Source organism: Alligator sinensis, unplaced genomic scaffold (assembly GCF_000455745.1).
Source record: "Alligator sinensis unplaced genomic scaffold, ASM45574v1 scaffold593_1, whole genome shotgun sequence".
Taxonomy (NCBI): Eukaryota; Metazoa; Chordata; order Crocodylia; family Alligatoridae; genus Alligator; species Alligator sinensis.
In genome coordinates, this window is record NW_005842415.1 from 1,309,485 (window position 1) to 1,321,218 (window position 11,734).

The 11,734-nt window shown below is 40.9% G+C and overlaps 1 non-coding gene across 1 annotated transcript; it reads right to left on the minus strand.

Annotated features, from left to right (window-relative positions):
• Nucleotides 1-495: 495 nt before the first annotated feature.
• Nucleotides 496-11,049, minus strand: LOC102384454. Its single transcript, XR_003095604.1, has 3 exons — nucleotides 10,912-11,049; nucleotides 4,065-4,178; nucleotides 496-2,406 (listed from the first exon to the last, which is right to left on the minus strand). It is a non-coding gene; the product is annotated as an uncharacterized LOC102384454 (transcript).
• Between the last annotated feature and the right edge of the window lie 685 nt (nucleotides 11,050-11,734).

Here is an 11,734-nt window from a genome sequence, read left to right on the forward strand (position 1 = left end):
TTTTCCAATCCAATGTAGTACTTGACGTATCACGCCTATCTACTGTACTTACATATCTCTGTGTGTAATAGAAACAAACCAGTCAAAACATCCATTAAAACTTGGAAAATAATATTAATTGTCTATTTTCTATTATCAGTACTGCATACAAATGGAAGGAAGGAAGTTAATTATGCCTTCAGCCTTAAAATTTTGACTCAGTAGAAGCACCCACTTCCATAAAATGTTGATTATTTTTAGATCTGTACTACTTTTAGGAATAAATAAAACCAACAAACTTGTTGATCACCAGTCAAAAGACCAGGGTTGGTAAAATGCATATATATTAAAACACATATAGTCATTCCTGTTACTCTCTACACAATTTGAAGATTAGAGCTATAAAATCCCAACTATTTTTTCAATATTTATTTTACTTTAAATTTTCTTTATACTGTATGAATACATTTTAGAACTCTGCCTTATTTCCTAACAATAGCAGCTTTGGGCCGGGGGTGGGGAAGGGGGGGTTCTCATTATGTCGGTGTTATGCAAAGACTTTTTGAGGTGACTGTGTTGTCTCCCTGAGAAGTAGCATTTCTTTTTCTTCTTTTTTGTCTTCTTTTTTCTTTTAGAAAAAAAGATGATCAGGTAAGATAAAGAATGGGAACAAAATAAAAGTGGGAACAGAATGAAAATGTGTTGAAAACCATTCAGTCACTGCATTAAACGTTTTCATGCTTATAACTATTACGTGCTCTGTACTGTTGTCTTTTCCTATTTCATCTGAGTCCTTTCTATAAGAAAATAAATTTCTAGTGTCATGATGGAAATACATTTTTTCAGCTGAAAACCAGGTTCCTTCATTCTGAGTCCTGCATCTCTCTAACAGACTGAACCATGATCCCTAAATCACAACACAATATTACAGTTTGATATTAAAAGAAACATTGAAGTCTTTTTATTGCTTAGTCATACTTTTGAGATGTAATCACTAACTTTTGAAAAGAAAATGTATGTATTTTTTTTGCTCTGAAAAATTAAAGGGCTGCCAAATTTACATGTACAAAAAAGAAAAGGAAATGTAAATAAATTAGGGAAGTCCCAACACTTGTGCATTTTTTTCATAATTCAATGTGAATTTCACACTGAGCATTTCACCATTGGAAAAAAATAAAAAGTTTGTTCATTCCACTGCATTGTTTGTATTTACTGTTTTAAAACATATATACTTTTTTGCCATCCTCTGTGTGTGTTTGGCTGATTCCCGTCTTCCATACTATATAACTGACTTTCCAATTCAGTTGACCTTTCGACTCCCACTTTGCACAAAAATAGTAAAATTCAATGGATACCACATGTGGCAGTGTAATCTGTTCCTAAGCAGCAAGTCCTAATAGAATACAGAATTGGCATCCTAAAAGTTAACATTTCATTTGCTTTACTTTTAAGATCTAGATAAAGTGAACATACATAAAACAGTATGATGAAAGTACATACAAGTTAATATATTTATTCAAAATAGCAAATCATACAGTTTATCTTCTCTGTTTTTAATTTTTTTTATAATCTTAAAGAATATGCATTTCAGAGTATTGGCGTATGAAGACTAAATAACCAGCTTACTGACACAGAAGCCACAAAATTATGTGTTTAAAAAATGTGCTGTTCTAGCAATGGGGTCAGGTTTCATAACTTCTGTCATTGATCTACTGTATGTGGTGCATAGGTATTTGAATCTCAGTTAGACAAATACGATTCTCAGACAAAAATTAAAAGCATTAAGGTTTTGATGAGCAATTTACAGCTTCTCTTGTTATTGGAGCCCTGACATAATCAGCATAAATAGAAGGGAATCAAAGGTCAAATGAAATATTTCACAAACACTATCAAATTCATCAGAATTGTTTTTGCCAAATATTCAACTATATGCTTTTTTCTTAATGTTATTATGTAGCAACACTGAAATTGGAAAAAGAAAGTAGATTATGCAAAAAAACTGCTTTTGTGCTACTTCCATCAAACACTATTTAAGGCCGATTTTAATTTGACTATAAACATTTGACTACAAGCAAAATTCCCATTAACTCCAATACAGCTTTAAGTATTTTATGGCCAAATTCTGTTCCCATTGAAGCAATGTTAGATTTGTCACGGGCATCTATAGGAACAGAAGCAGGCCCTTGGTAGGGTGCTCTGAAATACAGATGCAGTCTGGGTATTTCTAGTGGTTGCTCTATGTCTTTCACCCTGCATTTACGTGTTATAGCAGCTTAAAAAACAAACAAACAAAACACATGAAACAACCCTCAGTCCTTGATGTTCTTTGTTGTAGTTAAGGGTATTCTGTCCCGAGCCAGATTTCACACGCATTTCCATTCCATCCTTCCCAGCACTCACAGTTCCCGCAGCTACATACACCATTGCCTAGAACAGAGCAAACGGGATAATTACCATAATTGAAATGTACTACATTAAAATGTGTTGTTATGGGAAGTAACAAGCCATAATAAAATAGTTTTATTGTCCCTTTACATATTTTTCTGTAGAGAGAGCACTTTACATTTGATTAAGCAGCAGCCAAAAACCTACGCTTTCAAACAATTAATGGCATCTTTTCAGCAATACCATCAGCAGAATAGTAAATATTGTAATTATGCCATCATGATTTGCACCCAGATGTTTGTGCTTCATGTTCACACTGCACCTCAAGGTGTGAGGAAAAACTAGAGCTATTTTAGCTAACATTTAAAAACACATGCAGCAAACTGAATGGTAATACAAACAACGCTTTGTGATTCTCTGATACAAAATGGTGCCTTTCAAATCTTTACTAAAGATATATCAAAGTCTGTTTGTGATACGAAGGTATTGTCCTGCTTTGGAGAAGGGAAACTGATGCATGGAGCATTAAAAATGATATATTCAAACATTGCCTTTTGATGCCCAGTGTAAGGCAGCTATGTCCTGGTTTTCATTGATTTAAATGGAATTGTGGCAGTCAGCACCTCTGAAAAATAGGTCTGTAGGAACCTCACAATTGTGAGCACCCAAACACAGGGAACAGTTGTAAATTTAGTCATCCAGGTGATCAGTGACAGATTTGTGAACAGAACCCAGAACACCTGATTGATTATATTTCTCACATCGTAATCATTAGAGATTTTTCCTACCCCTCCCTACTTAACAGAGATGTTGTTCTGACTTCTACTACTGTAGGTATTAGTTAGCAGGAGAGCACTGCTCGGCAAAGAGTTTCCTAGGTGAATAGACAGACAGACTGTGCTCTAAGATTTTCATTCTGGAATACCCACCAAGTTAATATAACAGTTCACATGTTTCTGCTTGTCACTAGATTTCTCTCTCCTTCCTCTGCTACAAGGAACAGTTGGAAATCTGTTCATTTCCCTTTGCATCTGCGACCTAAACCCTCAGACCTAAGATAGGTGGAACAGGTTTAATCAGCAGCTATCATGTTACAAGAAAGACTGTCAGACATCTTAGCATCCCTGAGAGAATTGTGTGGATACAAGGGAACTGTATTGGCAAACATGGCTGTTATTCTCTTTGTAATATAAGCACCTGCTCACACTGTATTACCAAAGATTACAATTTGAATGCATTAACATACATCTATTATAGCAAATGAAATAAGAAAGGGGCCAGCCATACAACTTGCTGAATTACTAATATTCCATATAGTGTATTCCATATAGCAATCTATATCTATATCTATATCGCTATAGATGTATATGGATTAGTATATGGAATACACTATATGGAATATTTGTTATATATCTATTTTTTCCAGGAATAAATGGACAAATGCAGTTTCCTCCTCTGACTGAATGTCACAAATGATTTAGTTTTTGTACTTCATGCTTTGGTTTTCAATTCTTATTATGAACTGTTAAGTTGTGCCAATTTATCCACAGTACACAAAGAAGCATTCCATTAACATCTACAATGATTTTTAATAATAGGAAAGTATGACATCAATGGACAAAGAACAGCTTGGGTTTTGTCTCACTTCAATTTATGCAGTCAGCTTCTCAAGAGCAATTAAGGGTTAGTCTGTACTGCACCTGTGCAAATGAGCCCATCATGTTTGTCGCAGTCTCTGTCATCACATTCACAGAATTCCCCTGAAATGTACCATTCCTGGGGTGAACAGATGCACTTTCCACAGTGGCAGGAACCTGAAATCACAAAGATGATCGTTTTCAGTTACAATGCAATAACCCTTTTCAGTCTGGGATATAACATGTCAGACATACACACAATTGCTATCTAGCAAGCTATTGTCTAAAAGACGATAATCAAGATAAAAGCTTATTGAATAAAAGGGTCCTTTAGAGGTGAGTTGAGTGTGAAGTGGTGTTCAGTCTACTGCCTTGATTTTGCTATTTTGTTTAATCATGACTCACATTTAGAGGTTTTTCCCTTTGTTCCAGAAATCCACAATCACGCCTACGCTTCCCAGTAGCTATTCTGCTTTGTGACTAAAAAAGCCAAAATCACTCGTGGGCTAACAGTAGTGAAATTGATAAAATTGTTTCCAGAGTGAAAATGACCCACTATGACCAAGGCACAATGGACAAAATCCACAAGTGGATATAGGCACTTAAGTAAAATGTGGCTCTTCGAAGCCCCCCACTCCTTCAACTGATGCTGTTCCACTTTGTAAGAGGAAAAACAAAAAAATATGAGCTTGTGTAAATGACTCTGTAGCCTAGTGGTTTAGACACTTACCTGGGAGGTAGACCTGAGTCCATGTCCCTGCCCTAAAGAATATTAAAGAGGTTTCAGAGGATCACAGAATCGTAGGGAAGTAGGGCTGAATGGAACCTTGTGAGATCTAGTCTGTATCCTGCTCAAGGCAGGATTGTCCCTTACAAAACCATCCCAGCCAAGTGTCTGTCTAACCTGCTCTTCAAAATTTAGCTAGCCTGTCCCAATGCTTGATCATCCTCATTGTCAGAAAGTTCCTTCTAATCTCCAACCTAAATTTCCTCTGATGCAGCTTGAGGCCACTGCTCTTAGTCCTGTCCCCTGTGGAGACAAAGAAAAGCCCATCTACATCCTCTTGATAATTGTCTTTTGGGTATTTGAAGATTGCTATTAAATCCACCACCCCCTTTGGTCTTTTCTCCAAATTAACTAAACATCGTTCTTTCAGACTTTCCTCATAAGTCTTACTTCCGAGCCCTCTAACCTACATTCAGCAGAAAAACTAGCCAGTCTTTTTGGGAAAATGAAGGCCACCTGAGTAACCCATCCCTGGGCTTCTCACTGCCCTAATCCAGAAAGTCCAGTCCCTTAACAGGATTCCTCAGCACTCTGTCTCTCTTTCTCCCGCTATGGGTGATGGCTCACTTTTTCCACAGGGTTTTCTCTCAAAGCTGTGCATCACATTGCTTTCTGTTCCTCTGCCACCTTTCCCATTTCCAAGCAAGTCCTTATCTTGTTCTTCCCATAACCACATGTGGATGATAACTCCCCGACTCCCAGGTACTAACCTTTCTGATTACGAGTTAATTGGTGGCTCCCCTTTTCCTCTCTGCCACCTGCTTTATGGCTAGTATTTCTTATTTTGCCCTTTCCTGACTTGCACAGTGACCATTATGATGAATCTGATCCTTTTTCATAACTGGAGCTTCCAGCTCCCTGTTACATTAGGAGGAAGAATTTTTCAACCCCCCATGAAACATTTAAAGTTGCATAGACCTTCAAAAGAGTATGTGCTTCTAAGTTGCTTGGACACTTTTGAGTATCCCATTATATCACATTATTTTAAGGGTTTCTCCTTAATTACAGAGTGCCATGATGTGTATAATGGCTGTAGAAAGCACATAAAAAGATATATTCCTACTCCCTTATACATGAAACATTGTAACAAATTGAAGTCTCAAGATGCTTACAGAAGGCTCATGGAGACAACGATCATCTCTCTATTAACTTTACTGGGTTTGGGATCTGTCCCATAGTAAAAATTCAAAGAAAAAGTTTTCCTTCAGATGCTGGATGCTGTATATCAATTGCATTTTCCCCAGAAATAATCTGTTTTGCTACAAATCTTAGAGTTCTTTGATTAGTACACTCAGTTTCTAATTTATTAAAACTTCAGATGAGCACAGCTACCAAAACTTATTGTAACTCACTAACTGATTTATTTATAGTAGAACAAGCAGAGTTAATGTACTAACTAATGTACTGATTTATTTTAGGAAAATGTTGCCTTTAACAGTAAACTACTGGATTCTACAACCAAATACTAAGTGACTTATAATTTTAATGCTTGGGAAGCACAAAATTCATTAAAGCACCTATTTTTTCTGTGGTATAATGTAATTGTCTATTAAACCATGGATATTAAAAAATAATGTCTCTACTTCCAAATGTACACAGTCCATTACAGAAAGAGGCAATTGGGGCAAGTACATATGGTAAGAAAATCTCATGCTTACAATAAAAATAAAATTATTTATATCACAAGACATATTTAAGATTAATGTAAGCCAGAAGTCCCTTTTTACAAAATCACCTACAACACACCAACCTTTTGATGCTGAAAAAAGCATAAGCTGATGCCAATTTTATCAATCAGAAAAATTTAGAAGAAAATCATCCTGTCAGAAACCTGAGTTGACCCATCATAAAGACAGGCATCTTAACAGTATATGTAGAAAATACAACAAATGTAATGTGAAAGGAACCAAAGGAAAGGAGGCTCCAGAACATAACAGTACATTACAAAAGTAAAAAATGTGAAGTCTCTTTCTTGCGAGGAACGTGCTGCTTTGGGAGCCTTCTCAGTTTAATTAAAACAATCTAATTAACTAGGGGTAGCTCCCTTGGATTTCTAGCCAGGGCCTCCCTGATCCTTTTTTGGCTCATAAAGTCAATTGAGTGTAGAACAGTTTCAGCAACCATCTGCAGTCCTGTATCCATTGCTGATGAAGCAGCAGCCTGGTGGGTGTTGTTGTTTTCATTGGTGAGAATTTTTACTACAAGTGATGCAGTTAGTGAACAAAGGTTTTGAAAAGTGATTGATAATTTTGGTGGTCAGCCTGCCCTATATTAAAAAGACCTAATTTTATTAAAGTATCGAGCAGTCATGCTGTGAGTATCAGGACCTTTTTATAAATTTGAAAGTAGACTCCCCAAAAACTGAAGTACCATGGTTCCTATAAAAATCTGTCAGTGTCTATCAGTATGGAAGCTCTGATCCTTAGGAGCATAACTTTATGCTCTCTTAAAACTTTGATTGCATGTAGGCGAATATAATTCATATCAACCCACAGAACGTTTATGTTAGGGAGCACAGCTCCATTGTAAGGGCAGTCAACTGTGACTAAGGCTAGGGACAGAGGTTACACATAAACTGGTTTAAGTGATAAGAAACTGGTTTAAACCTGTAGCAGAACATGAGTTCAGTGCACATAAACCAGTTTCAAAATGGGCAAAAGTGATTTGAGATAACCCTCACTGAATGTAGTATCAGACTTAACTGATTTGGGTCAAACCAGTTTATGCAACTTCGGTCTCAGACCCCTTCCTGGATTAAGTTAAACCAGAGTCCTCCAGCATCCCAGCATGCTCTGAAGCCCTGTGCTAAGCTGGGCTGGGCTGGGTTGTGCTCTCTGGTCAAGACAGTAGGGCTGACCCTGCCCCTCTGCTCTCTATCCTGAGCTGGGATGGGGGTGTGGCCAGACATGTCCTGGCATGGTCCCATTAAGGTAGTGGGCAGGAAGGGGGTTAATTCTTCCCTCCTTCCCCTCCCCCCGCCCCACAGCTGGGGTCTGTCTGTCTGCAGGCAAGTGGCAGTGGTCCCTGGGGCAGAAGAGATGGGGGAAGGAATTAACCATCTCCCTGTCCTCTTTGCCTTGACGGGGCCGTGACCCCCACCCCTGCCTCTGGAGCAGCGAGGGGATGGGGAGGGACAGCAGCCTGTCAGGATGACCAGGATGGGGTTTATTTCACACCACTCCCTTCCCTGCCCCACTGGCAGGGACTGCAGCCAACCCAGCATGGTCCTGTTAAGGCTAAGGGGGAAGGGAGGAGGGACGGAATTCCCCCCCACACACACTGGGGAGACCACAGCTGGGGCAAAGCATCCCTCCTTCTCCTGCCCCCCCCCCCGCTGCAGGGTGCTGCTCAGCCCCAGAGTGGGACTCTTCCCCCCCCACCATAGGGCAGGGAGTGGGGCTCTATGTAGTGCTGGAAGGGGTATTGTCCCCCTCCCCCTTCCCTCCTCCCCGCCACCACCACGGGGTGGGGAGGGGGGGCTCTGTGCAGCACTTTCTGGGCCCAGAGAGGGACTCTTCCCCCTCCTCCTCCCTACCATCCATGAATGCCAGGACAAACTGCTCTCGCTGACAGGGCACAGCTTCCCTGTCACTGAGCTGCAACCACTGAGGAGGGCCCCACTCCTGTGGCCCACACTGTGGCTGCCTTGGCCAGGGCTGAGCAGGTCCGGCCCAGGCTTCAGGGGTGGGGCAGAGCCCTCCTCAGTAGCTGCAGCTCAGTGACAGCCACTCCCTGTACCCAGGGTGGGTTGGGCCGGGCCGGGCCAGGCCAGGCAGCTCTGCACAGAGCCCCCTTCCCTGCCCCATGGTGTGGGGGAGGAGGAGGGAGAAGGGTCCCCCTCCAGGGCCAGGCAGCACCGCACAGAGCCCTCCTCCTCACCCTGCACAGGGGGAGGAAGGGTCCTCCTCCATCACTGCACAGAGCCCTCCTCCCTATGCCATGGTGGCGGGGGAGTGGGATGAGGTGGAGAGGGAAGCATCCCCCTCTGGGGCCAGGCAGCAGAGCTGTGTGCCCAGATTGCTCCCGGCTGTCAGGGAGCCAGTGCGGTGGGCAGGGCTCTCCCCCTCCTCCTTCTTCCCTGCCATGGGGGTATGGCCATGCCCCCATCTGGCCACGGTCCCTCTTCCTCCACCCTCTGAATCCTGCAGGCCGAGGTGGGGGTTTAAACCTGTCCTCAGTCATATTTAGGCCTGCCAGGGCCTGGCCACATCCTCTCTCAGCTTAACTTGTCTGTGGAAGGGAAGGGAGGGCCTAAAAGGTCTTTCTGTGTCTCAACTTTTTTGTCCTGTGCCAAATGCATTCTGGTCAAATGTGAGAGAGGAACAGTGGAAAAAATCCCTGGTCATACCCGGTTCATTCTTCCTTTCAGCCTCCACACACTGCCATTGTCTGACAAAGGATACTGGGCAAGATGGACTTATGATCTGATCCAGTAAATGGCAGCTCTTACATTCTTATGAGGATCTTGCCACAAATTTACATTCTAGGATGAAATATACATGGTCTGGCTAAGCTGCTTTCAGAATGGGGTTGGGGAAGGAAGCTTAAAGCTATCCATATTTATAAAAAAAACCCAAATGTACAAGGCATTTGCCTTTAAACTTGCAAATAAATTATTTGATATTTATATTTGTTTAGAACCTAAAGTAGCACATATCAATTCACCTTATATTTTTATAATGCAAGTCACTTTGAGACTGACAAAGAAGAATTTAGGTATTGGCTAAAACACAGTAAATTCCAAATGACATCAGTCTTTAGCTGAAACCATGGTGAAATTGTACAGTTCTTCTGTTTTGGTCACTTTGTCTAATTGTAAGGAATTTCCTCATTTTCTATAATACTGGGCCAGTTCAGGAAGAAAAAAAATACCACAAAAGAATCTCTTTCCTCCCTAAAAGTATTGTTCAATGAAGTACTGCATTCTTATTCTCTATATCACATACAGACAGAAAACTAAAATGCCATTCCAGTGACTTAAAATTGCCAAAGGAAGTTGGCCTAAAGTCTGCTCGATGTCATTTACATCTCATCCTCACAGAGTACATTATGGTGGTGAAGAAGTGGTATAATAAGAGTAGCCCAGGCCAGAGAGCACTGCACTCCAGCAATCCAGGACAATAGAAAAGATCACCCAGGAGGCCATTCTAGTGGTGTACACTCGCTAAACTAGCGACTGGGTCAGCCTCCAGCCAGCTTCAAGATCATGGAGCTATTTTTTTCCCATGGGTCACAGCTGTGTTGCATTTTATAACTAGGTTTATCCCATCAGAGATCAAAAAAATCCTCTTTCCAGTGACATAAGTTGTTTGTTTCTACTCTCAAAGACTCAAGATATGATAGTGTAAGACTGATGCAGCTGTGATGATTCAGAAATTATGCAAGAGGATTTCTCAGGATGATCTCTTTTATTGAATCAACTATGTAGTTGGCATAAAGTTAGACAAGCTTTTGAATGCAAGACATTCTTCCTTAGGTTCAATTTTATCCCAACTACATAGTTGGTCCAATAAAAGCTGTCACCTTAGGAAATCCTTGTCTCTTATAGACTTCAAGATAGGGGAATTGTAGAAGCTTCTAAAATGTATTTTTTCTCTCTGTATGCCAAGCCTGCCCTCATACTAAGGCAGACTGGACTGCCAGCCAGCTGAAGATCTATATGAAAAATAATACTAATAAAGTGCTGAAAATATCTAATGGGGGAATACAAGGAAGCTATGGGTGCTACCAGGGACTAGCTTTCCACTTGCACTAACTGGGCAGAGGAAGACTGGCACAGCCAATGCTGCTGTTATTGAACATAGTTCCCTCTAGTGCCATAAACCAGTTCATAATAGCCACCTCTCAACACAAGTCCACAGATAGGTACATGAAATCCCATGATGTTACTAAATTGCACTGGAGAGCAAAGCTGATAAGTGCTTGTGACTGTAGCACATATGCAACGAAGTGGGTGTTTTGTCAAGGTTATGAGCATTATGAAGCCAATAATAACTGCCTTGTAACAATGGATGACTTGAGAAGAAACTGTTATTAAACAAAAACCCACTGCAATCTTCCGCAACATGATTATTTTTATCTCGCGGAACACTGACATAGGGGATCTCAGCTACCAATGCTTACCCTTTCCTGAGCACAATATGCCATCTGCTGATTCACACAAACTTCTGCTCTCTTCCTCCGTCATGTTACACTTCCTTGGATGCTGACACAAGTTTCCAAACCATCCAGTTCCACAAATGCACTTACCACAAGAGCAGGTGCCCTGGCCTGTAATAAGAAGGAAAAAAATGAAGGAAACAAAAGACATTTTTACCTGAAAAGAATATTAATCCTTCCAGGTGCCTCAGCATGTAATTTCCTGACTGAATTGCCAGGCAAGGCTTGATCTGAATCACATGTTGGTATGGCATTCCTATAATCAAGGCCACATTACCGTCTTCATTTACCTTGTTCTTGTGATAAGCAAAATGAGACAATAACATGCTGAAAGACTGGGATGTGGCCCCTCAGCTCCCCATTGCTTCTTCTTCTGTCCAGCTATGGCACCCTCCAGCCATCCTATGAGCTAGTTCTGGCAGAAAGGAGTAGCCATTCACCAAAACACTCTGGCCCTTATGAGAAGTAAAGCTAATAGAGAGGGTAGAGAGAACATATCAGCTTAGGGCCTAGCGATGGCAGCTACATCTACACTACAGAATTACATTTGGGAAAGGCTGGTGAGGTAGATAGCTGTTTGGCTGACTTCTTAGATGACAAGTAAAAAAGGGGCTTACTAGGGTGGTAGGTGAGTAGAGACAAAGCTAGAGATGGGGAAAGAAATAGGGAATATTTTTCTTCTTGCAGGCAAAAAGTTCTAGAAAAGGAAGTCTTGTCTTCAGTCCAACCACACCGGGTAATTCACACTGGCCCTCACACCATCGCCAACCATCACAGTCACACACTC